A 27774-nucleotide genomic window follows, 5' to 3' on the forward strand; every position below is an offset into this window, starting at 1 on the left:
TATTTATTTAAATTGGAGTATGTTCGTTCTTTGTTAAAAGAAGTGTTGATTACATTGAAAATGGAGGAAACTAGTCCTCTTGATTTTAAACTAGTAAACATTTAAATTCTGTTTATAAACCTCCTGTGGTTATTTCAGAGGTTTTTCCAGTTCCTGATGCTATTTCTGATATGATTTCTAAGGAATGGAATAAGCCTGGTGGTACTTTTATTCCTTCTTCAAGGTTTAAAAAATTGTATCCTTTGCCAGAAGTTAGATTGGAGTTTTGGGGAAAGATCCCCAAAGTTGATGGGGCTATCTCTACTCTTGCTAAACGTACTACTATTCCTACGGAAGATAGTACTTCTTTTAAAGATCCTTTAGATAGGAAACTTGAATCTTATCTAAGGAAGCTTATTTATTTTCAGGTCATCTTCTTAAGCCTGCAATTTCCTTGGCTGATGTTGCAGCTGCTTCAACTTTTTGGTTGGATACTTTAGCGCAACAAGTATCTGATCATGATTTGTCTAGCATTGTTAAGTTGATTCAACATGCTAATAATTTCATTTGTGATGCCATATTTTATATTATCAAAATTGATGTCAAATCTATGTCTTTAGCTATTTTAGCTAGAAGAGCTTTGTGGCTCAAATCTTGGAATGCTGATATGACTTCTAAGTCCAGATTGCTATCTCTTTCTTTCTTTCCAAGGTAATAAATTATTTGGTTCTCAGTTGGATTCAATAATTTCAACTGTTACTGGGGGAAGGGAGTTTTCTTTCATGTAATTAGCAAGAGTCCATGAGCTAGTGACGTATGGGATATACATTCCTACCAGGAGGGGCAAAGTTTCCCAAACCTCAAAATGCCTATAAATACACCCACAATTCAGTTTTACAAACTTTGCCTCCTATGGAGGTGGTGAAGTAAGTTTGTGCTAGATTCTACGTTGATATGCGCTCCGCAGCAAGTTGGAGCCCGGTTTTCCTCTCAGCGTGCAGTGAATGTCAGAGGGATGTGAGGAGAGTATTGCCTATTTGAATGCAGTGATCTCCTTCTACGGGGTCTATTTCATAGGTTCTCTGTTATCGGTCGTAGAGATTCATCTCTTACCTCCCTTTTCAGATCGACGATATACTCTTATTTATATACCATTACCTCTGCTGATTTTCGTTTCAGTACTGGTTTGGCTTTCTACAAACGTGTAGATGAGTGTCCTGGGGTAAGTAAATCTTATTTTCTGTGACACTCTAAGCTATGGTTGGGCACTTTATTTATAAAGTTCTAAATATATGTATTCAAACATTTATTTGCCTTGACTCAGAATGTTCTACATTCCTTATTTTCAGACAGTCAGTTTCATATTTGGGATAATGCGTTTGAATCAATCATTTTTTCTTACCTTAAAAATTTGACTTTTTTTCCCTGTGGGCTGTTAGGCTCGCGGGGGCTGAAAATGCTTCATTTTATTGCGTCATTCTTGGCGCGGACTTTTTTGGCGCAAAAAATCTTTTCTGTTTCCGGCGTCATACGTGTCGCCGGAAGTTGCGTCATTTTTTGACGTCCTTTTGCGCCAAAAATGTCGGCGTTCCGGATGTGGCGTCATTTTTGGCGCCAAAAAGCATTTAGGCGCCAGACAATGTGGGCGTATTATTTGGCGCCAAAAAATATGGGCGTCGCTTTTGTCTCCACATTATTTCAGTCTGATTTTTTCTTTGCTTCTGGTTACTAGAAGCTTGTTTATTGGCATTTTTTCCCATTCCTGAAACTGTCATTTAAGGAATTTGATCAATTTTGCTTTATATGTTGTTTTTTCTCTTACATATTGCAAGATGTCTCACGTTGCATCTGAGTCAGAAGATACTTCAGGAAAATCGCTGTCTTGTGCTGGAACTACCAAAGCTAAGTGTATCTGCTGTAAACTTTTGGTAGCTATTCCTCCGGCTGTTGTTTGTATTAATTGTCATGACAAACTTGTTAAAGCAGATAATATTTCCTTTAGTAATGTACCATTGCCTGTTGCAGTTCCCTCAACATCTAAGGTGCAGAATGTTCCTGATAACATAAGAGATTTTGTTTCTGAATCCATCAAGAAGGCTATGTCTGTTATTTCTCCTTCTAGTAAACATAAAAAATCTTTTAAAACTTCTCTCTCTACAGATGAATTTTTAAATGAACATCATCATTCTGATTCTGATGACTCTTCTTCAGAGGATTCTGTCTCAGAGATTGATGCTGATAAATCTTCATATTTATTTAAAATGGAATTTATTCGTTCTTTACTTAAAGAAGTACTAATTGCTTTAGAAATAGAGGATTCTGGTCCTCTTGATACTAATTCTAAACGTTTAGATAAGGTGTTTAAATCTCCTGTGGTTATTCCAGAAGTTTTTCCTGTTCCTAATGCTATTTCTGAAGTAATTTCCAGAGAATGGGATAAATTGGGTAATTCATTTACTCCTTCTAAACGTTTTAAGCAATTATATCCTGTGCCGTCTGACAGATTAGAATTTTGGGACAAAATCCCTAAAGTTGATGGGGCTATTTCTACCCTTGCTAAACGTACTACTATTCCTACGTCAGATGGTACTTCGTTTAAAGATCCTTTAGATAGGAAAATTGAATCCTTTCTAAGAAAAGCTTATCTGTGTTCAGGTAATCTTCTTAGACCTGCTATATCTTTGGCTGATGTTGCTGCAGCTTCAACTTTTTGGTTGGAGACTTTAGCGCAACAAGTAACAGATCATGATTCTCATAATATTATTATTCTTCTTCAGCATGCTAAGAATTTTATCTGTGATGCCATTTTTGATATTATCAGAGTTGATGTCAGGTTTATGTCTCTAGCTATTTTAGCTAGAAGAGCTTTATGGCTTAAAACTTGGAATGCTGATATGGCTTCTAAATCAACTCTACTTTCTATTTCTTTCCAGGGTAACAAATTATTTGGTTCTCAGTTGGATTCCATTATCTCAACTGTTACTGGTGGGAAAGGAACTTTTTTACCACAGGATAAAAAATCTAAGGGTAAAAACAGGGCTAATAATCGTTTTCGTTCCTTTCGTTTCAACAAAGAACAAAAGCCTGATCTTTCATCCTCAGGAGCAGTTTCAGTTTGGAAACCATCTCCAGTCTGGAATAAATCCAAGCCTTCTAGAAAGGCAAAGCCTGCTTCTAAGTCCACATAAAGGTGCGGCCCTCATTCCAGCTCAGCTGGTAGGGGGCAGGTTACGTTTTTTCAAAGAAATTTGGTTCAATTCTGTTCACAATCTTTGGATTCAGAACATTGTTTCAGAAGGGTACAGAATTGGTTTCAAGATGAGACCTCCTGCAAAGAGATTTTTTCTTTCTCGTGTCCCAGTAAATCCAGTGAAAGCTCAAGCATTTCTGAATTGTGTTTCAGATCTAGAGTTGGCTGGAGTAATTATGCCAGTTCCAGTTCTGGAACAGGGGATGGGGTTTTATTCAAATCTCTTCATTGTACCAAAGAAGGAGAATTCCTTCAGACCAGTTCTGGATCTAAAAATATTGAATCGTTATGTAAGGATACCAACGTTCAAAATGGTAACTGTAAGGACTATCTTGCCTTTTGTTCAGCAAGGGCATTATATGTCCACAATAGATTTACAGGATGCTTATCTGCATATTCCGATTCATCCAGATCATTATCAGTTCCTGAGATTCTCTTTTCTGGACAAGCATTACCAGTTTGTGGCTGTGCCGTTTGGCCTTGCTACAGCTCCAAGAATTTTTACAAAAGTTCTCGTTGCCCTTCTGTCTGTAATCAGAGAACAGGGTATTGTGGTATTTCCTTATTTGGACGATATCTTGGTACTTGCTCAGTCTTTACATTTAGCAGAATCTCATACGAATCGACTTGTGTTGTTTCTTCAAGATCATGGTTGGAGGATCAATTTACCAAAAAGTTCATTGATTCCTCAGTCAAGGGTAACTTTTCTGGGTTTCCAGATAGATTCAGTGTCCATGACTCTGTCTTTAACAGACAAGAGACGTCTAAAATTGATTTCAGCTTGTCGAAACCTTCAGTCACAATCATTCCCTTCGGTAGCCTTATGCATGGAAATTCTAGGTCTTATGACTGCTGCATCGGACGCGATCCCCTTTGCTCGTTTTCACATGCGACCTCTTCAGCTCTGTATGCTGAATCAATGGTGCAGGGATTACACAAAGATATCTCAATTAATATCTTTAAAACCGATTGTACGACACTCTCTAACGTGGTGGACAGATCACCATCGTTTAATTCAGGGGGCTTCTTTTGTGCTTCCGACCTGGACTGTAATTTCAACAGATGCAAGTCTCACAGGTTGGGGAGCTGTGTGGGGATCTCTGACGGCACAAGGAGTTTGGGAATCTCAGGAGGTGAGATTACCGATCAATATTTTGGAACTCTGTGCAATTTTCAGAGCTCTTCAGTCTTGGCCTCTTCTGAAGAGAGAATCGTTCATTTGTTTTCAGACAGACAATGTCACAACTGTGGCATACATCAATCATCAAGGAGGGACTCACAGTTTGGCTATGAAAGAAGTATCTCGAATTCTGGTTTGGGCGGAATCCAGCTCCTGTCTAATCTCTGCGGTTCATATCCCAGGTATAGACAATTGGGAAGCGGATTATCTCAGTCGCCAAACGTTACTTCCGGGCGAATGGTCTCTTCACCCAGAGGTATTTCTTCAGATTGTTCAAATGTGGGGACTTCCAGAAATAGATCTGATGGCCTCTCATCTAAACAAGAAACTTCCCAGGTATCTGTCCAGATCCAGGGATCCTCAAGCGGAAGCAGTGGATGCATTGTCACTTCCTTGGAAGTATCATCCTGCCTATATCTTTCCGCCTCTAGTTCTTCTTCCAAGAGTAATCTTCAAGATTCTGAAGGAATGCTCGTTTGTTCTGCTGGTAGCTCCGGCATGGCCTCACAGGTTTTGGTATGCGGATCTTGTCCGGATGGCCTCTTGCCATCCGTGGACTCTTCCGCTACGACCAGACCTTCTGTCGCAAGGTCCTTTTTTCCATCAGGATCTCAAATCCTTAAATTTAAAGGTATGGAGATTGCACGCTTGATTCTTGGTCAAAGAGGTTTCTCTGACTCTGTGATTAATACTATGTTACAGGCTCGTACATCTGTATCCAGAGAGATATATTATAGAGTCTGGAAGACTTATATTTCTTGGTGTCTTTCTCATCATTTTTCTTGGCATTCTTTTAGAATTCCAAGAATTTTACAGTTTCTTCAGAATGGTTTAGATAAAGGTTTGTCCGCAAGTTCCTTGAAAGGACAAATCTCTGCTCTTTCTGTTCTTTTTCACAGAAAGATTGCTAATCTTCCTGATATTCATTGTTTTGTACAAGCTTTGGTTCGTATAAAACCTGTCATTAAGTCAATTTCTCCTCCTTGGAGTTTGAATTTGGTTCTAGGGGCTCTTCAAGCTCCTCCGTTTGATCCTATGCATTCATTGGACATTAAATTGCTTTCTTGGAAAGTTTTGTTCCTTTTGGCAATCTCTTCTGCCAGAAGAGTTTCTAAATTATCTGCTCTTTCTTGTGAGTCTCCTTTCTCCTGTTAAGTGTGGTCAGTCCACGGGTCATCATTACTTCTGGGACATTAACTCCTCCCCAACAGGAAGTGCAAGAGGATTCACCCAGCAGAGCTGCCATATAGCTCCTCCCCTCTACGTCACCCCCAGTCATTCTCTTGCACCCAACGAATAGATAGGATGTGTGAGAGGACTGTGGTGATTATACTTAGTTTCATACCTTCAATCAAAAGTTTGTTATTTTATAATAGCACCGGAGTGTGTTATTCCTTCTCTGGTAGAATTTGAAGAAGAATCTACCTGAGTTTTTCTATGATTTTAGCCGGAGTAGTTAAGATCATATTGCTGTTTCTCGGCCATCTGAGGAGAGGTAAACTTCAGATCAGGGGACAGCGGGCAGATTAATCTGCAAATAGGTATGTAGCAGCTTATTATTTTCTGACAATGGAATTGATGAGAAAATTCTGCCATACCGATATAATGTAAACTCAGCCTTAAATGCAGTAGCAGCAACTGGTATCCGGCTGCCATGTATGTATATTTTACACTTCAGTATTCTGGGGAATGGCACTTCACTGGAATTATACTGTATGCATAAAACTTTAGCCTAATTTGCAGGGACTAGCAACAGGCTTTTTAATAACACTTAATTTATTAATGTTAAACGTTTTTTGCTGGCATGTAAAATCGTTTAATTTTCTGAGGTACTGGGTGAAAAAATGTTTTGGGCACTATTTTTTCCACTTGGCAGTCGTTTTATTTAATTTATGACAGTTTCCTGATCTCTCTCACTGTTATGTGTGAGGGGGAGGGGCCTTTTTTGGCGCTTTTGCTACGCATCAAAAAATTCAGTCAGAAGCTTATTGTCTTCCCTGCATGATCCGGTTCATCTCTACAGAACTCAGGGGTCTTCAAAACTTGTTTTGAGGGAGGTAATCACTCACAGCAGAGCTGTGAGATTGTAGTTGACTGTGATAAAAAACGTTTATTTCTGTATTTTTTTTCTGCTATCAGGGTTAGTTATCCTTTGCTAATGGGAGCAATCCTTTGCTAAAATTGTGTTTTTTACAAAGATTTGATGCTATAACCTTTCAGTTTATTAATTTTCAACTGTTATAACTTTTTCTGTGCTGCTTATAGGCACAGTACGTTTTCATATTATAGTAAATTACTTGAAAAGTATTTCCAAGTTGCTAGTTTATTTGCTAGTGTGTTAAACATGTCTGATTCAGAGGAAGATATCTGTGCTATATGTGCTAAAGCCAAAGTGGAGCCCAATAGAAATTTATGTACTAACTGTATTGTTGCTACTTTAAATAAAAGTCAATCTGTACAAATTGAACATATTTCACCAAACAACGAGGGGAAGAGTTATGCCGACTAACTCGCCTCACGTGTCAGTACCTGCATCTCCCGCTCGGGAGGTGCGTGATATTGTAGCGCCGAGTACATCTGGGCGGCCATTACAAATCACATTACAGGATATGGCTACTGTTATGACTGAAGTTTTGGCTAAATTACCAGAACTAAGAGGTAAGCGTGATCACTCTGGGATGAGAACAGAGTGCGCTGATAATATTAGGGCCATGTCAGACACTGCGTCACAATTTGCAGAACATGAGGACGGAGAGCTTCATTCTGCGGGTGACGGTTCTGATCCAAACAAACTGGATTCAGATATTTCAAATTTTAAATTTAAGCTGGAAAACCTCCGTGTATTACTAGGGGAGGTGTTAGCGGCTCTGAATGATTGTAACACAGTTGCAATACCAGAGAAAATGTGTAGGTTGGATAAATATTTTGCGGTACCGGCGAGTACTGACGTTTTTCCTATACCTAAGAGACTTACTGAAATTGTTACTAAGGAGTGGGATAGACCCGGTGTGCCGTTCTCACCCCCTCCGATATTTAGAAAGATGTTTCCAATAGACGCCACCACACGGGACTTATGGCAAACGGTCCCTAAGGTGGAGGGAGCAGTTTCTACTTTAGCTAAGCGTACCACTATCCCGGTGGAGGATAGCTGTGCCTTTTCAGATCCAATGGATAAAAAGTTAGAGGGTTACCTTAAGAAAATGTTTGTTCAACAAGGTTTTATATTGCAACCTCTTGCATGCATTGCGCCTGTCACGGCTGCAGCAGCATTTTGGTTTGAGTCTCTGGAAGAGACACTTGAATCAGCTCCATTAGATGAGATTACACACAAGCTTAAAGCCCTTAAGTTAGCTAACTCATTTATTTCAGATGCCGTAGTACATTTAACTAAACTTACGGCTAAGAATTCCGGATTCGCCATTCAGGCACGCAGAGCACTGTGGCTAAAATCCTGGTCAGCTGACGTTACTTCTAAATCTAAATTGCTTAATATACCTTTCAAAGGGCAGACCTTATTCAGGCCCGGGTTGAAAGAGATTATCGCTGACATTACAGGAGGTAAAGGCCATGCCCTGCCTCAAGACAGAGCCAAACCTAAGGCTAGACAGTCTAATTTTCGTTCCTTTCGTAATTTCAAAGCAGGAGCAGCATCAACTTCCTCTGCACCAAAACAGGAAGGAGCTGTTGCTCGCTACAGACAAGGCTGGAGACCTAACCAGTCCTGGAACAAGGGCAAGCAGGCCAGGAAACCTGCTGCTGCCCCTAAGACAGCATGAATCGAGGGCCCCCGATCCGGGAACGGATCTAGTGGGGGGCAGACTTTCTCTCTTCGCCCAGGCTTGGGCAAGAGATGTCCAGGATCCCTGGGCGTTAGAGATCATATCTCAGGGATACCTTCTGGACTTCAAATTCTCTCCCCCAAGAGGGAGATTTCATCTGTCAAGGTGGTCAACAAACCAAATAAAGAAAGAGGCGTTTCTACGCTGCGTACAAGATCTTTTATTAATGGGAGTGATCCGTCCGGTTCCGCGGTCGGAACAAGGACAAGGGTTTTACTCAAACCTGTTTGTGGTTCCCAAAAAAGAGGGAACTTTCAGGCCAATCTTGGATTTAAAGATCCTAAACAAATTCCTAAGAGTTCCATCGTTCAAAATGGAAACTATTCGGACAATTTTACCCATGATCCAAAAGGGTCAGTACATGACCACAGTGGACTTAAAGGATGCTTACCTTCACATACCGATTCACAAAGATCATTACCGGTATCTAAGGTTTGCCTTTCTAGACAGGCATTACCAGTTTGTAGCTCTTCCATTCGGATTGGCTACGGCTCCGAGAATCTTCACAAAGGTTCTGGGTGCTCTTCTGGCGGTATTGCGGTAGCTCCGTACCTAGACGACATTCTGATACAAGCGTCAAGCTTTCAAACTGCCAAGTCTCAGAGTTAGTACTGGCATTTCTAAGGTCGCATGGATGGAAGGTGAACGAAAAGAAGAGTTCTCTCTTTCCACTCACAAGAGTTCCCTTCTTGGGGACTCTTATAGATTCTGTAGAAATTAAGATTTACCTGACAGAAGACAGGTTAACAAAGCTTCAAAATGCATGCCGTGTCCTTCATTCCATTCCACACCCGTCAGTAGCTCAATGCATGGAGGTGATCGGCTTAATGGTAGCAGCAATGGACATAGTACCCTTTGCACGCCTACATCTCAGACCGCTGCAATTGTGCATGCTAAGTCAGTGGAATGGGGATTACTCAGATTTGTCCCCTACTCTGAATCTGGATCAAGAGACCAGAAATTCTCTTCTATGGTGGCTTTCTCGGCCACATCTGTCCAGGGGGATGCCATTCAGCAGGCCGGACTGGACAATTGTAACAACAGACGCCAGCCTACTAGGTTGGGGCGCTGTCTGGAATTCTCTGAAGGCTCAGGGACAATGGAATCAGGAGGAGAGTCTCCTACCAATAAACATTCTGGAATTGAGAGCAGTTCTCAATGCCCTTCTGGCTTGGCCCCAGTTAACAACTCGGGGGTTCATCAGGTTTCAGTCGGACAACATCACGACTGTAGCTTACATCAACCATCAGGGAGGGACAAGAAGCTCCCTAGCAATGATGGAAGTATCAAAGATAATTCGCTGGGCAGAGTCTCACTCTTGCCACCTGTCAGCAATCCACATCCCGGGAGTGGAGAACTGGGAGGCGGATTTCTTAAGTCGTCAGACTTTTCATCCGGGGGAGTGGGAACTTCATCCGGAGGTCTTTGCCCAAATACTTCGACGTTGGGGCAAACCAGAGATAGATCTCATGGCGTCTCGACAGAACGCCAAGCTTCCTCGTTACGGGTCCAGATCCAGGGATCCGGGAGCGGTTCTGATAGATGCTTTGACAGCACCTTGGACCTTCAAGATGGCTTATGTGTTTCCACCCTTCCCGATGCTTCCTCGATTGATTGCCAGAATCAAACAGGAGAGAGCATCAGTGATTCTAATAGCGCCTGCATGGCCACGCAGGACTTGGTATGCAGATCTAGTGGACATGTCATCCTGTCCACCTTGGTCTCTACCTCTGAAACAGGACCTTCTGATCCAGGGTCCCTTCAAACATCAAAATCTAATTTCTCTGAAGCTGACTGCTTGGAAATTGAACGCTTGATTTTATCAAAACGTGGTTTTTCTGAGTCAGTTATTGATACCTTAATACAGGCTAGGAAGCCTGTTACCAGAAAGATTTACCATAAGATATGCCGCAAATACTTATATTGGTGCGAATCCAAGAGTTACTCATGGAGTAAGGTTAGGATTCCGAGGATATTGTCTTTTCTACAAGAAGGTTTAGAAAAGGGTTTATCCGCTAGTTCCTTAAAGGGACAGATTTCAGCTCTGTCCATTCTTTTACACAAACGTCTGTCAGAAGTTCCGGACGTTCAAGCTTTTTGTCAGGCTTTAGCTAGGATCAAGCCTGTGTTTAAAACTGTTGCTCCACCATGGAGTTTGAACTTAGTTCTTAATGTTTTACAGGGGGTTCCGTTTGAACCCCTTCATTCCATTGATATCAAGTTGTTATCTTGGAAAGTTCTGTTTTTAATGGCAATTTCCTCGGCTCGAAGAGTCTCTGAGTTATCTGCCTTACATTGTGATTCTCCTTATCTGATTTTTCATTCAGACAAGGTAGTTCTGCGTACTAAACCTGGGTTCCTACCTAAGGTGGTCACTAACAGGAATATCAATCAGGAGATTGTGGTTCCATCTTTGTGTCCTAACCCTTCTTCGAAGAAGGAACGTCTACTACACAATCTAGATGTAGTCCGTGCCCTGAAATTTTATCTACAGGCAACTAAGGATTTTCGACAAACGTCTTCCCTGTTTGTCGTTTATTCTGGTCAGAGGAGAGGTCAAAAAGCTTCGGCTACCTCTATCTCCTTTTGGCTTCGTAGCATAATACGGTTAGCCTATGAGACTGCTGGACAGCAGCCTCCTGAAAGAATTACAGCTCATTCTACTAGAGCTGTGGCTTCCACTTGGGCCTTTAAGAATGAGGCCTCTGTTGAACAGATTTGCAAGGCTGCAACTTGGTCTTCTCTTCATACTTTTTCCAAATTTTACAAATTTGACACTTTTGCTTCTTCGGAGGCTGTTTTTGGGAGAAAGGTTCTTCAGGCAGTGGTTCCTTCCGTATAAAGAGCCTGCCTGTCCCTCCCGTCATCCGTGTACTTTAGCTTTGGTATTGGTATCCCAGAAGTAATGATGACCCGTGGACTGACCACACTTAACAGGAGAAAACAAAATTTATGCTTACCTGATAAATTCCTTTCTCCTGTAGTGTGGTCAGTCCACGGCCCGCCCTGTTTTTTATGGCAGGTAAAAAAAAATTTGAATTATACTCCAGTCACCACTACACCCTTTGGCTTCTCCTTTCTCGTTGGTCCTTGGTCGAATGACTGGAGGTGACGTAGAGGGGAGGAGCTATATGGCAGCTCTGCTGGGTGAATCCTCTTGCACTTCCTGTTGGGGAGGAGTTAATGTCCCAGAAGTAATGATGACCCGTGGACTGACCACACTACAGGAGAAAGGAATTCATCAGGTAAGCATAAATTTTGTTTTTCTGATTTTTCATCAGGATAAGGCAGTGTTGCGAACTTCTTTTGAATTTTTACCTAAAGTTGTGAATTCCAACAACATTAGTAGAGAAATTGTGGTTCCTTCATTATGTCCTAATCCTAAGAATTCTAAGGAGAAATCGTTACATTCTTTGGATGTTGTTAGAGCTTTGAAATATTATGTTGAAGCTACCAAGTCTTTCCGAAAGACTTCTAGTTTATTTGTTATCTTTTCCGGTTCTAGAAAAGGCCAGAAAGCTTCTGCCATTTCTTTGGCATCTTGGTTGAAATCTTTAATTCATCTTGCCTATGTTGAGTCGGGTAAAACTCCGCCTCAAAGGATTACAGCTCATTCTACTAGGTCAGTTTCTACTTCCTGGGCGTTTAGGAATGAAGCTTCGATTGATCAGATTTGCAAAGCAGCAACTTGGTCCTCTTTGCATACTTTTACTAAATTCTACCATTTTGATGTATTTTCTTCTTCTGAAGCAGTTTTTGGTAGAACAGTACTTCAGGCAGCGGTTTCAGTTTGAATCTTCTGCTTATGTTTTTCATTAAACTTTATTTTGGGTGTGGATTATTTTCAGCAGGAATTGGCTGTCTTTATTTTATCCCTCCCTCTCTAGTGACTCTTGCGTGGAAAGATCCACATCTTGGGTAATCATTATCCCATACGTCACTAGCTCATGGACTCTTGCTAATTACATGAAAGAAAACATAATTTATGTAAGAACTAACCTGATAAATTCATTTCTTTCATATTAGCAAGAGTCCATGAGGCCCACCCTTTTTTGTGGTGGTTATGATTTTTGTATAAAGCACAATTATTCCAATTCCTTATTTTATATGCTTTCGCACTTTTTTATCACCCCACTTCTTGGCTATTCGTTAAACTGAATTGTGGGTGTGGTGAGGGGTGTATTTATAGGCATTTTGAGGTTTGGGAAACTTTGCCCCTCCTGGTAGGAATGTATATCCCATACGTCACTAGCTCATGGACTCTTGCTAATATGAAAGAAATGAATTTATCAGGTAAGTTCTTACATAAATTATGTTTTTTTGCCTCAGGATAAAAAACCTAAGGGTAAATCTAAAGCTTTTAACCGCTTTCATTCCTTTCGTCAAAATAAGGAACAGAAACCTAATCCTTCCCCCAAGGAATCTGCTTCCAATTGGAAGCCTTCTTCAAATTGGAATAAATCCAAGCCATTTAAGAGATCAAAACCAGCCCCCAAGTCCGCATGAAGGTGCGGCCCTCATTCCAGCTCAGCTGGTATGGGGCAGATTAAAAATTTTCAAAGATGTTTGGATCAATTCGGTCCAAAATCATTGGATTCAGAGTATTGTCTCTCAGGGGTACAGAATAGGATTCAGAGTAAGACCGCCTGTGAGAAGATTTTTTCTCTCACGCATTCCGGTAAACCCAGTAAAGGCTCAGGCTTTTCTGAAGTGTTTTTCAGACCTGGAGTTGTCAGGGGTAATCATGCCAGTTCCGTTTCAGGAACAGGGTCTGGGGTTTTATTCAAATCTATTCATTGTCCCAAAGAAATAAAATTAATTCAGATCAGTTTTGGATCTAAAGATTTTGAATCGATATGTAAGAGTACCAACTTTCAAAATGGTGACTATAAGGACTATTCTGCCATTTGTTCAGCAAGGGCATTATATGTCCACAATAGAAATACAGGATGCATATCTTCATATTCCGATTCATCCAGATCACTATCAGTTCCTGAGATTCTCTTTTCTAGACAAGCATTACCAATTTGTTGCTCTTCCTTTTGGCCTAGCGACAGCTCCAAAAATCTTTTCAAAGGTTCTAGATGCCCTACTCTCTGTAATCAGAGAGCGGGGTATTGCGGCATTTCCTTATTTAGACAATATCTTGATACTCGCTCAGTCTTAACGTTCTGCAGAATTTCACACAAGTCAACAAGTGTTGTTTCTTAGAAGACATGGTTGGAGGATCAATTTACCAAAAAGTTCTTTGATTCCTCAGACAAGGGTAACCTTTTTAGGTTTCCAAATAGATTCAGTGTCCATGACTTTGTCTCTTAACAGACAAGAGAAGTTTGAAATTGGTTGCAGCCTGTCGGAACCTTCAGTATCAGTCATTCCCTTCAGTAGCTATGTGCATTGAAGTTTTAGGTCTCATGACTGCAGCATCGGACGCGATCCCCTTTTCTCATTTTCATATGAAACCTCTCCAGCTTTGTGTTCTGAACCAATGGTGCAGGGATTATACAAGGATATCACAATTAATATCCTTAAATCCCAATGTTCGACTTTCTCTGACTTGGTGGTTAGATCACCATCGTATAATTCTAGGGGCCTCTTTCTTTCGTCCAACCTGGACTGTGATCACAACAGATTCGAGTATTTCAGGTTGGGGAGCTGTTTGGGGATCTCTGACAGCACAAGGAGTTTGGAAATCTCAAGAGGTGAGATTACCAATCAATATTTTTGAACTCCGTGCGATTCTCAGGGCTCTTGAATTTTGGCCTGTGTTGAAGAGAGAACCGTTCATTTGTTTTCAGACAGACAACATCACAACTGTGTCATATGTCAATCATCAGGGTGGGACTCACAGTCCCCAAGCTATGAAAGAAGTATCTCGGATACTTGTTTGGGCGGAATCCAGCTCCTGTCTAATTTCTGCGGTTCATATCCCAGGTATAGACAACTGGGAAGCGGATTACCTCAGTCGTCGGACTTTACATCAGGGAGAATGGTCTCTCTACCCAGATGTGTTTTCTCAAATTGTTCAGATGTGGGGGCTTCCAGAAATAGATCTGATGGCATCTCATCTAAAGAAAAAACTTCCCAGGTACCTGTCCAGGTCCAGGGATCCTCAGGCGGAAGCAGTGGATGCATTGACACTTCCTTGGTGTTATCAACCTGCTTATATTTTCCCGCCTCTAGTTCTTCTTCCAAGAGTGATCTCCAAGATCATCATAGAGCAATCGTTTGTGCTGCTGGTAGCTCCATCATGGCCTCACAGGTTTTGGTATGCGTATCTTGTTCGGATGTCCAGTTGCCAACCTTGGCCACTTCCACTAAGGTCAGACCTTCTATCTCAAGGTCCGTTTTTTTTCCATCAGGATCTCAAATCATTAATTTTGAAGGCATGGGGATTGAACGCTTAGTGCTTAGTCATAGCGGTTTCTCAGACTCAGTGATTAATACTGTGTTGCAGGCTCGTAAATCTGTTTCTAGAAAAATGTATTATCGAGTTTGGAAGACTTACATTTCATGGTGTTCTTCTCATAAATTCTCTTGACATTCTTTTAGAATTCCTAGAATTTTACAGTTTCTTCAGGATGGTTTGGATGAAGGTTTGTCTGCAAGTTCCTTGAAAGGACAAATCTCTGCTCTTTCTGTTTTATTTCATATAATGATTGCTAAACTTCCTGATATTCATTGTTTTGTGCAGGCTTTGGTTCGTATCAAGCCTGTCATTAAATCAATCTCTCCTCCTTGGAGTCTTAATTTAGTTTTGAGGGCTTTACAGGCTCGTCCGTTTGAGCCTATGCATTCTTTGGACATTAAACTACTTTCTTGGAAAGTGTTGTTTCTTTTGGCCATATCTTCTGCTAGAAGAGTTTCTGAATTATCCTCTCTTTTGTGAATCTTCTTTTCTGATTTTCATCAGGATAAGGCGGTTTTGCAGACTTCATTTAAATTCTTACCTAAGGTTGTGAATTCTAACAACATTAATAGAGAAATTGTTGTCCCTTCCTTGTGTCATAATCCTAAGAATTATTTGGAGAGATCCTAACATTCTTTGGATGTGGTAAGAGCTTTGAAATATTATGTTGAAGCTACTAAAGATTTTAGGAAGACTTCTAGTCTATTTGTGATATTTTCTGATTCTAGTAGAGGTCAGAAGGCTTCTGCTATTTCCAGCTTCAGTTGATCAGATTTGCAAAGCAGCAACTTGGTCTTCTTTGCATACATTTACTAAATTCTACCATTTTGATGTATTTGCTTCTTCGGAAGCAGTTTTTGGTAGAAAAGTTCTTCAGACAGCTGATTCAGTTTGATTCTTCTGCTTTTGATTTTAGTTGTTTCCTTTCATTTATGAGAATAAACTTATATTTTGGGTTGTGGATTAATTTTTTCAGCGGAAAATGGTTGTTTTTATTTTTTTCCCTCCCTCTCTAGCGACTCTTGCATGGACTTCCACATCTTGGGTATTGCTATCCCATACGTCACTATCTCATGGACTCTTGCCAATTACATAAAAGAAAACATAATTTGTGTAAGGACTTGCCTGATAAATTAATTTCTTTCATGAGGCCCACCCCTTTTTTATGGTGGTTATGATATTTTTGTATAAAGCACAATTATTTCCAAATTCCTTTGCTGATGCTTTTTACTCCTTTCTTTATCACCCCACTACTTGGCTATTCGTTAAACTGAATTGTGGGTGTGGTGAGGGGTGTATTTATAGCCATTTTGAGGTTTGGGAAACTTTGCCCCTCCTGGTAGGATTGTATATCACATACGTCACTAGCTCATGGACTCTTGCCAATATGAAAGAAATTAATTTATCAGGTAAGTTCTTACATAAATTATGTTTTTACAAGTTTCAGCTAGCATTCTGAGAGGATTTGATGGTCTGTGGTTTGTCTAGGGGCAAAGAAAATTGTGTTAGGTCCTCATTAGCCTTTCAATCTAGTTGGCCGGGACTCCGTTGAGATCTGCTGCAACATATTCTGTTGGTTCCGATTTCGGGATCTAGAGTGGTTCCTTCCCGTTGTGGGTTGGAAATTGAAGGATTTCAGTCCTTCGTGTAGCCAGTTCCTGGCGGTCTTGCCTTTCAAGGTTCCTTGGGATTGTCCTGTTAGGACTTGTAACCTTTTGAGGTCTCTTCCTTAGGGTTGAGACTGTTTGGACTTCGTCCGTTTTTTCTTGGCAGAAGTTGAGGGCCTTGCGGCTCTTTTCTGCTTCCGGGAGTTCGTCGTTCCATATTAGGGACGATAAACTGTTGTCTCCCCTTTTCCTAGCTTTCGCTTAGGGGATGCTCTGCCAGGATTCGGGATGCTCGGCATTCTTCTTCCTTGGGGTGGTCCTCGAGAAGGATAATCTGAGTGGATTATGAGGACTAGTCTTTTTTCTACTCTCTATTCGGGCGAACTATGTTCTCTTAATTATTTCCCTTAGTCTTGGACTTTGTGTGTGGTCCTTGGTGCCTTTAGGCTCTAAAGTAGTTTGCATGACTACGGCCTAGCACCTTGTTGGTGGGGAGTTGGCCTCCTGCTAGGGGCGTTCTTTTCCTTTTGGGTTGGGAATTTATGAGCGAGTCATGTGCCCGTTTCTCCGGGTTAGCCCTGATATCATCCCCTGTGAGGTCTGAATTCTTCAGCTGGGGTATCTTGTGCTCCCTTGAGGTGTCATTTGTTTTAAGACAACTCTGGGTCCCAGTTCTAGGGTTCTTATACTGGATCCTTATGGACTTATAGTCCTGTAGACTGGTTCAGGACGACCCGGTTTTCAATGGGGGCTGATTTGTGCTTAGGATGAAGTGAGTTCCCTTTTACGGGGAGTTTTTCTCTGTTGTATTCAACAGGAGTGATCTGGATGATTATTCATTTGGTCTTCGACTGATTAGCCTACAGCCTCTAATGTCCTTGTGGGCACGTGTGCCGTTCTTATCTGTGTCCTCCCTTTTGGAGGAGTAGATTGACTCCTTCAGCAGTGAGGTCTCCTCTCTCTGGAGGATTGTGGTCCTGCCTTGTGTGCAGGAGGAGCGGGGCCTTGTTGACGCACAAGTTAGCATGGCAGTTTCATACTCTGAAGGTCGTGTGTTCAGTCCTCTCTCAAAGCACTTGTTAAATCACTTGTTCTCGGTCGTTTTTGTTTCCCCTGTCTATCAGACATTTGTGTTGCTTGTGCTGGTCGGGTGTTGGAGCAGGATTTGAGAACTGTTGGTCTGCATATTTTGTCCTCGGATCATCGAGATTTGATGAGCCTTCCTTGGGGGGCTCTGCTTCTTTTCCACGTTTAGGAATTTGTGGTAAGGACTGGCAGCGTCCGCTTGTTAGCTGGATGCCTAGCAAACTGTAGGTTAAGATTTGAACCTAACCTCATCTGCTTCCACTTGCCTGCATATATTCAAATTTCTAGATTCATCTTCGGATGACAGCAGCGTGCAGTGTGACTCTTCAGGTGTTGCTGTCAGGGGTTTCCCTATCGGAGTTGCTGCACAAGGTTTACGTTTTTTGAATACTTGGATATTCTGAGCAGCCTTTAACGGTTTCTGGGGTTCTCGTCTTCAGTTATCTTCTAGGGTGCGGATGCATTCTCTTTTTCAATATCTGGGTCTTGATCCCAGGGATTTTGAGCAAACTAGGGTGGGTATTGCCTCCCTTGTTCTATGAGACTGGTTGGGTCTCGGTTGACTTTTTCGCGTTCCTGCGTTCTTGGGGCTCATTTGGGCCCTATTTACAGTTTTTGTTTTTACCCTATTTAGGGTTCTCTGGATTCCTTTTATGGATGTCTTCTCTGTGTCGTTTCTCCTTTTCGGAGAATACGCCTGTTTGATCCCTTTCTCTAGTAAGGAGTTTGTTGTTTGGAGACTGACTGCTCAGTAGAGTCTAGTTCCTGCGGTCTCTGGCAAGGCTTATGGACAGTGTCCTCGGGCCTTTTTCAAGGTTCTTTTTCTCGGCTTCGGAAGAAGCTGGGTTTTCTGGAGTAGGGGTTTTAGGCCTGGTGCCCTCAGAATGGGCCGCCTTTTGTACCCTCCTGTTTTAGCATTCAGTGTCCTCTATAGCTTGGGTATTGTTTTCCCAAAAGTAATAAATGCAGCTGTGGACTCTTTCCGTTTATGAAGAAAAACATAAATTATGCTTACCTGATAATTTCCTTTTCTTCAGACAGAAAGAGTCCACAGCTCCCCGCCCATATTTTTTTTTGGGGGTGTCGGTTATTTATATTCTTCTGGCACCTTTTCACTCTATGCTTCTTTTATTGTTCCTCTGCAGAATGACTTTGGGATGGGGAAGTGGGAGAGGTATTTAAGCCTTTGGCTGTGGTGTCTTTGCCTCCTCCTGGTGGCCAGGTTCTGAATTCCCTAAAGTAATGAATGCAGCTTTCTGTCTGAAGAAAAGGAAATTAACAGGTAAACATAATTTATGTTTTTTCCATCTTGTACAGATGTGGGGTCTTCCAGAAATAGATCTTATGGCCTCTCGTCTAAACAAGAAACATCCCAGATACCTTTCCAGGTCTAGGGATCCTCAGGCGGAGATGGCGGATGCCTTAGCAGTTCCTTGGTTTTACCAACCTGCTTATATTTTTCCGCCTCTGGTTCTTCTTCCAAGGGTGATCTTCAAGATCATATTGGAACAATCTCATGTGTTTCTGATAGCACCAGGCTTTGATTCGTTTCAAAACTGTTATTAAATCGATTTCTCCTCCTTGGAGTCTCAATTTGGTTTTGAAGATTGAGACTCCAAGTGTTATTCCTTTTGGCTTTCTCTTCTGCTATAAGAGTTTCCGAATTGTCTGCTCTCTCTTGTGAGTCTCCTTATCTGATTTTCCATCAGGATAAGATTGTTTTGTAGACTTTATTTACATTTTTACCTAAAGTTGTGAATTCTAACATCAATAAGGAAATTGTTGTTCCTTCCTTGTGTCCTAATCCTAAGAACACTCTTGAAAGATCTTTACATTCTTTGGATGTGGTAAGAGCTTTAATATATTATGTAGAGGCTACTAAATATTCCAGAAAGACTTCTAGTCTATTTGTTATTTTTTCTGGTCCTAGGAAAGGTCAGAATGACTCTGCTATTTCTTTAGCATCTTGGTTGAAACTTTTGATTCACAAAGCTTATTTGGAGGCGGGGCAGTCTCTGACTCAAAGAATTACAGCTCATTCTACTAGATCAGTTGCCACTTCTTGGGCTTTTAAAAATGAAACTTCAGTTGATCAAATTTTCAAAGCAGCAACTTGGTCTTCTTTGCATACTTTTACTAAATTTTACCATTTTTATGTGTCTGCAGCCTTTGGTATAAAGGTTCTTCAGACAGCTGTCTCAGTTTGATGCTAGCGCCTAAGATTTGATTTTTTTTTTTTTTTTAATTTCTAAGAAAACATTATTTTTTTGGGTTTAATTTCTCAGCAGATTTAGCTGTTTTTATTTTATCCCTTCCTCTCTAGTGACTCGTGGATTTCCACATCTTGGGTATTATATCCCATACCTTACTAGCTTATGGACTCTTGCTACTTACATGAAAGAAAACATAATTTATGTAAGAACTTACCTGATAAATTTATTTCATAGTGGCAAGAGTCCATGAGACCCATCCTATTTTTTGGTGGTTATGATTTTTTTGTATAAAGCACTTTATTTTTTCCAGTTCTTCTTTTGTATGCTTTTTACTCCTTATTTTACACCTCACTTCTTGGCTACACGTTAAACTAATGTATGAGTGAGGTGGGAGGTGTATTTATAGGCATTTTGAGGTTTGGGAAACTTTGCCCCCTCTTGGTAGGAATGTATATCCCATACGTCACTAGCTCATGGATTCTTGCCACTATGAAAGAAATTAATTTATTAGGTAAGTTCTTACATAAATTATGTTATTTCAGTTCTTTTGACAAACATGCATTTTAACCAATCAGTGCTGACTCCTAGGTTACTCCACGGGCGTGAGCACAATGTTATATATATATATATATATATATATATATATATATAACATATAAACTGTCAAAATGCATTCAGATAAGAGGCGGCTTTCAAGTGAAAAGAAATTGGCATATGAGCCTACCTAGGTTTAGCTTTCAACTAAGAGAACAAAGCAAAATTGATGATGAACGTTGCTTAAAATTACATGCCCTAGCCGAATCATGAAGGTTTATTTCTTTCCTATGGCATGGAGAGTCTGAAACGTCATTCCAATTACTAGTGGGATATTCAACTCCTGGCCAGCAGGAGGAGGCAAAGAGCACCCCAGCAAAGCTGTTAAGTTTAACTTCCCTTACCCATAATCCCTAGCCATTCTCTTTGCCTCTGTCAATAGAGGATGTGCGAAAATGGTGTCTGGAGATATTTAATCCTTTCTCTTGTTAAGTGTATCCAGTCCACGGATCATCCATTACTTATGGAATATATTCTCCTTCCCAACAGGAAGCTGCAAGAGTCCACCCACAGCAAAGCTGCTATATAGCTCCTCCCCTAACTGCCATATTCAGTCATTCTCTTGCAAGCCTCAACATAGATAGGAGGTTGTGAGAGTCTGTGGTGCTTTCTACTTAGTTTATTCTTCAATCAAAAGTTTGTTATTTTTAAATGGCACCGGAGTGTGCTGTTTATCTCAGGCAGTATTTGGAAGAAGAATCTGCCTGCGTTTTTCTATGATCTTAGCAGACGTAACTAAGATCCATTTGCTGTTCTCACACATTCTGAGGAGTGAGGTACTTCAGAGGGGGAATGGCGTGCAGGTTTTCCTGCAGATAAGGTATGTGCAGTAAAATATTTTTCTAGGAATGGAATTGACTAAGAAAATACTGCTGATACCGAAGTAATGTAAGTAAAGCCTTAAATGCAGCGATAGCGACTGGTATCAGGCTTATTAATAGAGATACATACTCTTGTAAAAATGTGTTTTAAAACGTTTGCTGGCATGTTTAATTGTTTTTTAACATATGTTTGGTGATAAAACTTATTGGGGCCTAAGTTTTTTCCACATGGCTGGCTTAAATTTTGCATAGAAACAGTTTCCTGAGGCTTTCCACTGTTATAGTATAAAAGTTACAGTTGGTGCAGTTAAAATTACAAACAGTGACATTCAGCTTCCCTCAGCAGTCCCCTGCATGCTATAGGACATCTCTGAAGGGCTCAAAAGGGCTTCAAAAGTAGGAGCTGTTATGACTGTTAAAAACATATTTTTCGTTTTGTTAATCTGTTTTTTGTATTAAGGGGTTAATCATCCATTTGCAAGTGGGTGCAATGCTCTGCTAACTTGTTACATACACTGTAAAAATTTTGTTAGTTTAACTGCCTTTTTTCACTGTTATTTCAAATTTTGGCAAAATTTGTTTCTCTTAAAGGCACAGTAACGTTTTATATATTTGCTTGTTAACTTGATTTAAAGTGTTTTCCAAGCTTACTAGTCTCATTATTAGTCTGTTCTAACATGTCTGACATAGAGGAAGCTCTGTGTTCATTATGTTTTAAAGCCATGGTGGAACCCCATCTTAGAATGTGTACCAGATGTACTGATTTCATGTTAAACAATAAAGATCATTTTTTGTCTTTAAAAACATTATCACCAGAGGATTCTGTCGTGGGGGTAGTTATGCCGACTAACTCTCCCCACGTGTCAGACCTTTTGACTCCCGCTTTAGGGACTCACGCTCAAATGGCGCCAAGTACATCAAGGGCACCCATAGCGTTTCTTTACCAGGGGATTCTGTCGAGGGGAAAGTTATGCCGACTAACTCTCCCCACGTGTCAGACCCTTCGACTCCCGCTTCAGGGACTCACGCTCAAATGGCGCCAAGTACATCAAGGGCGCCCATAGCGTTTATTTTACAAGACATGGCAAAGGTGGTGAATAATATTCTGGCAGCAGTATTAGTCAGACTACCTGAAATTAAAGGAAAGCAGTTAGCTCTGGGGGTAGATACAGAGCATACAGACGCTTTAAGAACCATGTATGATACTACCTCACAATATGCTTAGTCTGTGGGTGATTTTTTTTTTTTTTTTTTTTTTGACTCAGGGAAGATGATTTAACCTGATTCTGATATTTCTACATTTAAAATTTATGCTTGAGAACCTCCACTTGTTGCTCAGGGAGGCTTTGGCTGCTCTGAATGAATGTGTACAATCGCAGGGCCAGAGAAATTGTGTAGACTGGATAAATAATATGCAGTGCCGGTGTGTACTGATGTTTTTCCAATACCTAAAGAGGTTTACTAAAAATTTTTTTAATAAGGAATGGGATAGACCTGGTGTGCCGTTCTCTTCCCCTCCTATTTTTTAGAAGAATGTTTTCTAATAGTTACCACCACACGGGACTTCTGGCAGACAGTTCCTAAGGTGGAGAGAAGAGTTTCTACTCTAGCTAAGCGTACCACTACCTCTGACGAGGACAGTTGTGCTTTTTAGATCCAATGGATAAAAAAATGTTTATTCAACAGGGTTTTATCCGGCAGCCCCTTGCATACATTGCTTCTGTCACTGCTGCTGCGGCGTTCTGGGTTCAGTCTCTTGATGAGGCTTTACAGTTAAGCGACTCCATTGGATGAATATATTTGACAAGCTTATGCTAGCCAATTCCTTTGTTTTCTAATGCCTTGTTCATTTGACTAGACTAACGGCTAAGAATTCTGTTTTTTACTATACTGGCGCGCAGAGCGCTATGGCTTATATCATGGTCAGCTGTCGTGACTTTAATAAATAAGCTACTTAACTTCCCTTCAAGGGGCAGACCCTATTCGGGCCTGGTTTGAAGGAGATTATTGCTTATATCACTGGAGGAAAAGGTCATGCCCTTCCTCAGGATAGGTCTAAATCAAGGGCAAAAAAAAAAAAAAAAAAAAAGTCTAATTTTCGTACCTTTTAAAAACTTCAGGGCAGGTGTGGCATCCTCTTCCTCTAAGGCAAAACAAGAGGGAATTTTTGCTCAGTCCAAGGCGGTCTGGAGACAATCGGACCTGGAACAAAGATAAGCAGGCCAAGGAGCCTGCTGCTGCCTCTAAGGCAGCATGAAGGAACGGACCCCTATCCGGTAACGGATCCTATAGGGGGCAGACTTTCATTCTTTGCCCAGGCGTGGGCAAGAGATGCCCAGGATCCCTAGGCATTGGAATTTATATCCCAGAGATATCTTCTGGATTTCAAAGATTCCCCCCCAAAAAAAGGGGAGATTTCGCCTTTCACAATTATCTGCAAACCAGATAAAGAAGGAGGCATTCTTACATTGTGTACGAGATCCATCCAGTTCCAAGAGAGGAACAGGGACAGAGTTTTTACTCAAATCTGTTTGTGGTTCCCAAGGAGAGGGAACCTTCAGACCTATTTTGGATCTAAAGATCTTAAACAAATTCCTCAGAATTCCGTCATTTAAGATGGAAACTATTCGTACCATCTTAACTGTGATCCAGGAGAGTCAATAGAGGACTACAATGGATTTGAAGGATGCTTATCCTCACATTGTGATGCATAAAGATCACCATCGTTTTTCAGGTTTGCCTTTCTAGACAGGCATTACCAGTTTGTAGCTCTTTCCTTTGGGATATCTACAGCCCCAAGAATCTTTATGGAGGTTCTGGGGTCGCTTTGGCGGTCCTTAGACCGCGGGGCATAGAAGTGGCCCCTTATTTAGACGACATCCTGATACAGGCGTCAAACATCCAAATTGCCCAGTCTCATACGGACGTAGTACTGGCATTTCTGAGATCACATGGGTGGAAAGTGAACAAGGAAAGAGTTCTCTATCCCCAATCTCAAGGGTTTCCCTCCTAGGGACTCTGATAGATTCTGTAGAAATGAAAATTTACCTGACGGAGTCCAGGTTGTCAAAGTTTCTAAATTTCTGCCGTGTTTTTTTCATCCCATCCGCGCCCTTCGGTGGCTCAGTACATGAATGAAATCGGCTTAATGGTAGCGGCAAGGGACATAGTACCGTTTGCACGTCTACATTTCAGACTGCTGCAACTATGCATGCTCAGTCAGAGGAACGGGGATTACACAGATTTGTCCCCCTGTTAAACCTGGACCAAGAGACCAGAGATTCTCTTCTCTGGTGACTATGTCGGGTCCATCTGTCCAAGGGTATGACCTTCCGCAGGTCAGATGGGACAATTGTTACAATAGATGCCAGCCTTTTAGGTTGGGATGCAGTCTGGAACTCCCTGAAGGCTCAGGGATAGTGGACTTAGGAGGAGACCCTCCTTCTAATAAATATTCTGGAACTGGGAGTGATATTCCATGCTCTTCAGACTTGGCCTCAGTTAGCAACTCTGAGGTACATCATACTCAGTCGGACAATATACACGACTGTGGCTTACATCAGCCATCAAGGGGGAACAGAAGTTCCCTAGCGATGTTAGAAGTCTTACAATAATTCACTGGACAGAGACTCACTCTTGTCTATCAGCTATCCATATCCCAGGTGTTGAGAACTGGGAGGTGGATTTTCTAAGTCGTCAGACTTTTCTTCCGGGGGAGTGGGATTTCCTCCGGAGGTCAAGACCAAGCAGGAGAGGGCTTTGGTGTTTTTGACAGCGCCTGCGTAACAACGCAGGACCTGGTATGCAGATCTGGTGGACATGTCATCCTTTCCATCACGGTCTCTGCTTCAGAGACAGGTCCCTCTACCTCAGGGTCCTTTCAACCATCTAAATAGAATCAATCTGAGATGGACTGCCTGGAGACTGAACGCTTGATGTTATCAAAGCATGGCTTCTCCGAGTCAGTCATTGATACCTTAATACAGACATGAAAGCCTGTCTCTAGGAAAATTGAACATAGATATGGTGTAAATATCTGATTGTTATGAATCCAAGGGTTACTCATGGAGTAAAGTCTGGATTCCCAGGATATTATCTTTTCTCCAAGATGTTTTTGAGAAAAGGGTTGTCAGCTAATTCCTTAAAAGGGGACAGATTTTTACTCTGTCTATTTTTTTGCACAAGCGTCTGGCAGGTATTCTAGACGTTCAGGCATTTGGTCAGGCTTTGGTTAGATCCAAGCCTGTGTTTAAAACTGTTGCTCCGCCATGGAGCTTAAACCTGATTCTTAAGGTTCTTCAAGAAGTTCCGTTTGAACCTTTTTTGTTCCATAGATATCAATCTTTATCTTGGAAAGTTCCTTTTGGGTAGCTAATTCCTCGACTCGTAGAGTCTCCAAGTTATCTGTGTTACAATGTGATTCTCCTTATCTGGTCCTTCGTACGGATAAGGTAGTCCTGCGTACCAACCTGGGTTTTTTCCTAAGGTGGTATCTAACAAGTACATCACTCAAGAGATAGTTGTTCCATGCTTGTATCCTAATCCTTCCTCAAAGAAGGAACGTCTATTACACAATATTGGACGTGGTTTGTGCTTTAAAGTTTTACTTACAAGCTACTACAGTTTTCATCAAACGTTCACCTTGTTTGTTGTCTATTCTGGACAGAGGAGAGGTCAAAAGACTTCAGCAGCCTCTCTGTCTTTTTGGTTAAAAAGCATAATTCATTTAGCTTATGAGACTGCTGGACAGCAGCCTCCTGAAGGGATTACAGCTCATTCTACTAGAGCTGTGGTTTTCACTTGGGCCTTTTTTAAATGTGGCTTCTGTTGAACAGATTTACAAGACGGAGTCTTGGTCTGCGCTTCATACTTTTCAAATTTAACAAATTTGATACCTTGCTTCTTCGGAGGCTATTTTTGGGAGAAAGGGTTTTTTACAGGCAGTGGTAACTTCCGTTTAAGTACCTGCCTTGTCCCTCCCATCATCCGTGTACTTTAGCTTTGGTATTGGTATTCCATAAGTAATGGATGATCCGTGGACTGGATACACTTAACAAGAGAAAACATAATTTATGCTTACCTGATAAATTTATTTCTCTTGTAGTGTATCCAGTCCACGGCCCGCCCTGTCACTTTAAGGCAGGTAATTTTTTCATTTGAACTACAGTCACCACTGCACCCTATGGTTTTTCCTTTCTCTGCATGTTTTCGGTCGAATGACTGAATATGGCAGTTAGGGGAGGAGCTATATAGCAGCTTTGCTGTGGGTGGACTCTTGCAGCTTCCTGTTGGGAAGGAGAATATATTCCATAAGTAATGGATGATCCGTGGACTGGATACACTACAAGAGAAATAAATTTATCAGGTAAGCATAAATTATGTTTTTATGGGTTTACTTTTCCCTGCAAACAAGGATTGGGGTCTAGCTGTGTCCACCTCAATCTCTATAGTAAGAGTAGTGGTGGCTTTTAGCAATTAGAAGGCGGCGAGGTGGTCTTTGCTTTACTTCTAACACTTTTGCTACCCCTTTACAGAAAGCCAGGGTTGGTTACTCTGTTCTTTCTTTTTCTACAGGTCTCTGACAGGGAGTACCGGTCACACCTTAGTAGCTGTTATCTGCCCTGCAGCTGGATCCCCAGTTAAGTGCCCTTTGCCTTCTAGGTACTGAAGTTCAGCACTTTTGAGGTTAACCCTCAATTGGATATACTCTGGGACATAGTTATCCTTATATGATTAACGGTACTATTTGGGCAGCTTTATTGGCACTTTTTGTGTTAAAAGGTTATACAGTTTTTTTTAGTGGTTAATGAAGAGTTTGCTTAACATACGGCTAGATTTAGAGTTCTGCGGCCAAAGGGGTGCGTTAGCTCCGCGTGCTTTTTTTCTCCCGCACCTTTTAAATACCGCTCGTATTTAGAGTTCACAGAATGGCTGGGTTTTCAGTGCGTTAGGATCCAAAAAGGGAGCGTAGAGCATAATTTAACGCCACTGCAACTCTCGATACCAGCGGTGCTTACGGACGCGGACAGCTTCAAAAACGTGCTCGTGCACGATTCCCCCATAGAAAACAATGGGGCTGTTTGAGCTGAAAAAAAACCTAACGCCTGCAAAAAAGCAGCGTTCAGCTCTTAACGCAGCCCCATTGTTTTCTATGGGGAAACACTTCCTACGTCTGCACCTAACACTCTATCGCTGACACCTGCATATTTGTTTTAACCCCTAATCTGCCGCTCCATACACCGCCGCAAGCTACATTATACCTTTTTTAACCCCTAAAGCTAAGTCTAACCCTAACACCCCCCTAAGTTAAATATAATTTTTATCTAACAAAATAAATTAACTCTTATTAAATAAATTAATCCTATTTAAAACTAAATACCTGTAAAATAAACCCTAATGTAGCTACAATATAAATAATAATTATATTGTAGCTATTTTAGGATTTATATTTATTTTACAGGTAACTTTATAATTATTTTAACCAGGTACAATAGCTATTAAATAGTTACCCCGTGTCTAAACACCCCTAACCTTACACTTATTAACCCCTAATCTGCCAACCCCGCTATCGCTGACACCTGCATATTTGTTTTAACCCCTAATCTGCCGCTCCGTACACCGCCGCAAGCTACATTATACCTATGTACCCCTAATCTGCTGCCCCTAACACTGCCGACCCCTATATTATATTTATTAACCCCTAAACTGCCCCCCACAACGTCGCCTCCACCTACCTACAATAATTAACCCCTAATCTGCCGACCACACCGCTATTATAATAAATGTATTAACCCCT

The sequence above is a fragment of the Bombina bombina genome, chromosome 2, assembly GCF_027579735.1.
Source record: "Bombina bombina isolate aBomBom1 chromosome 2, aBomBom1.pri, whole genome shotgun sequence".
Taxonomy (NCBI): Eukaryota; Metazoa; Chordata; class Amphibia; order Anura; family Bombinatoridae; genus Bombina; species Bombina bombina.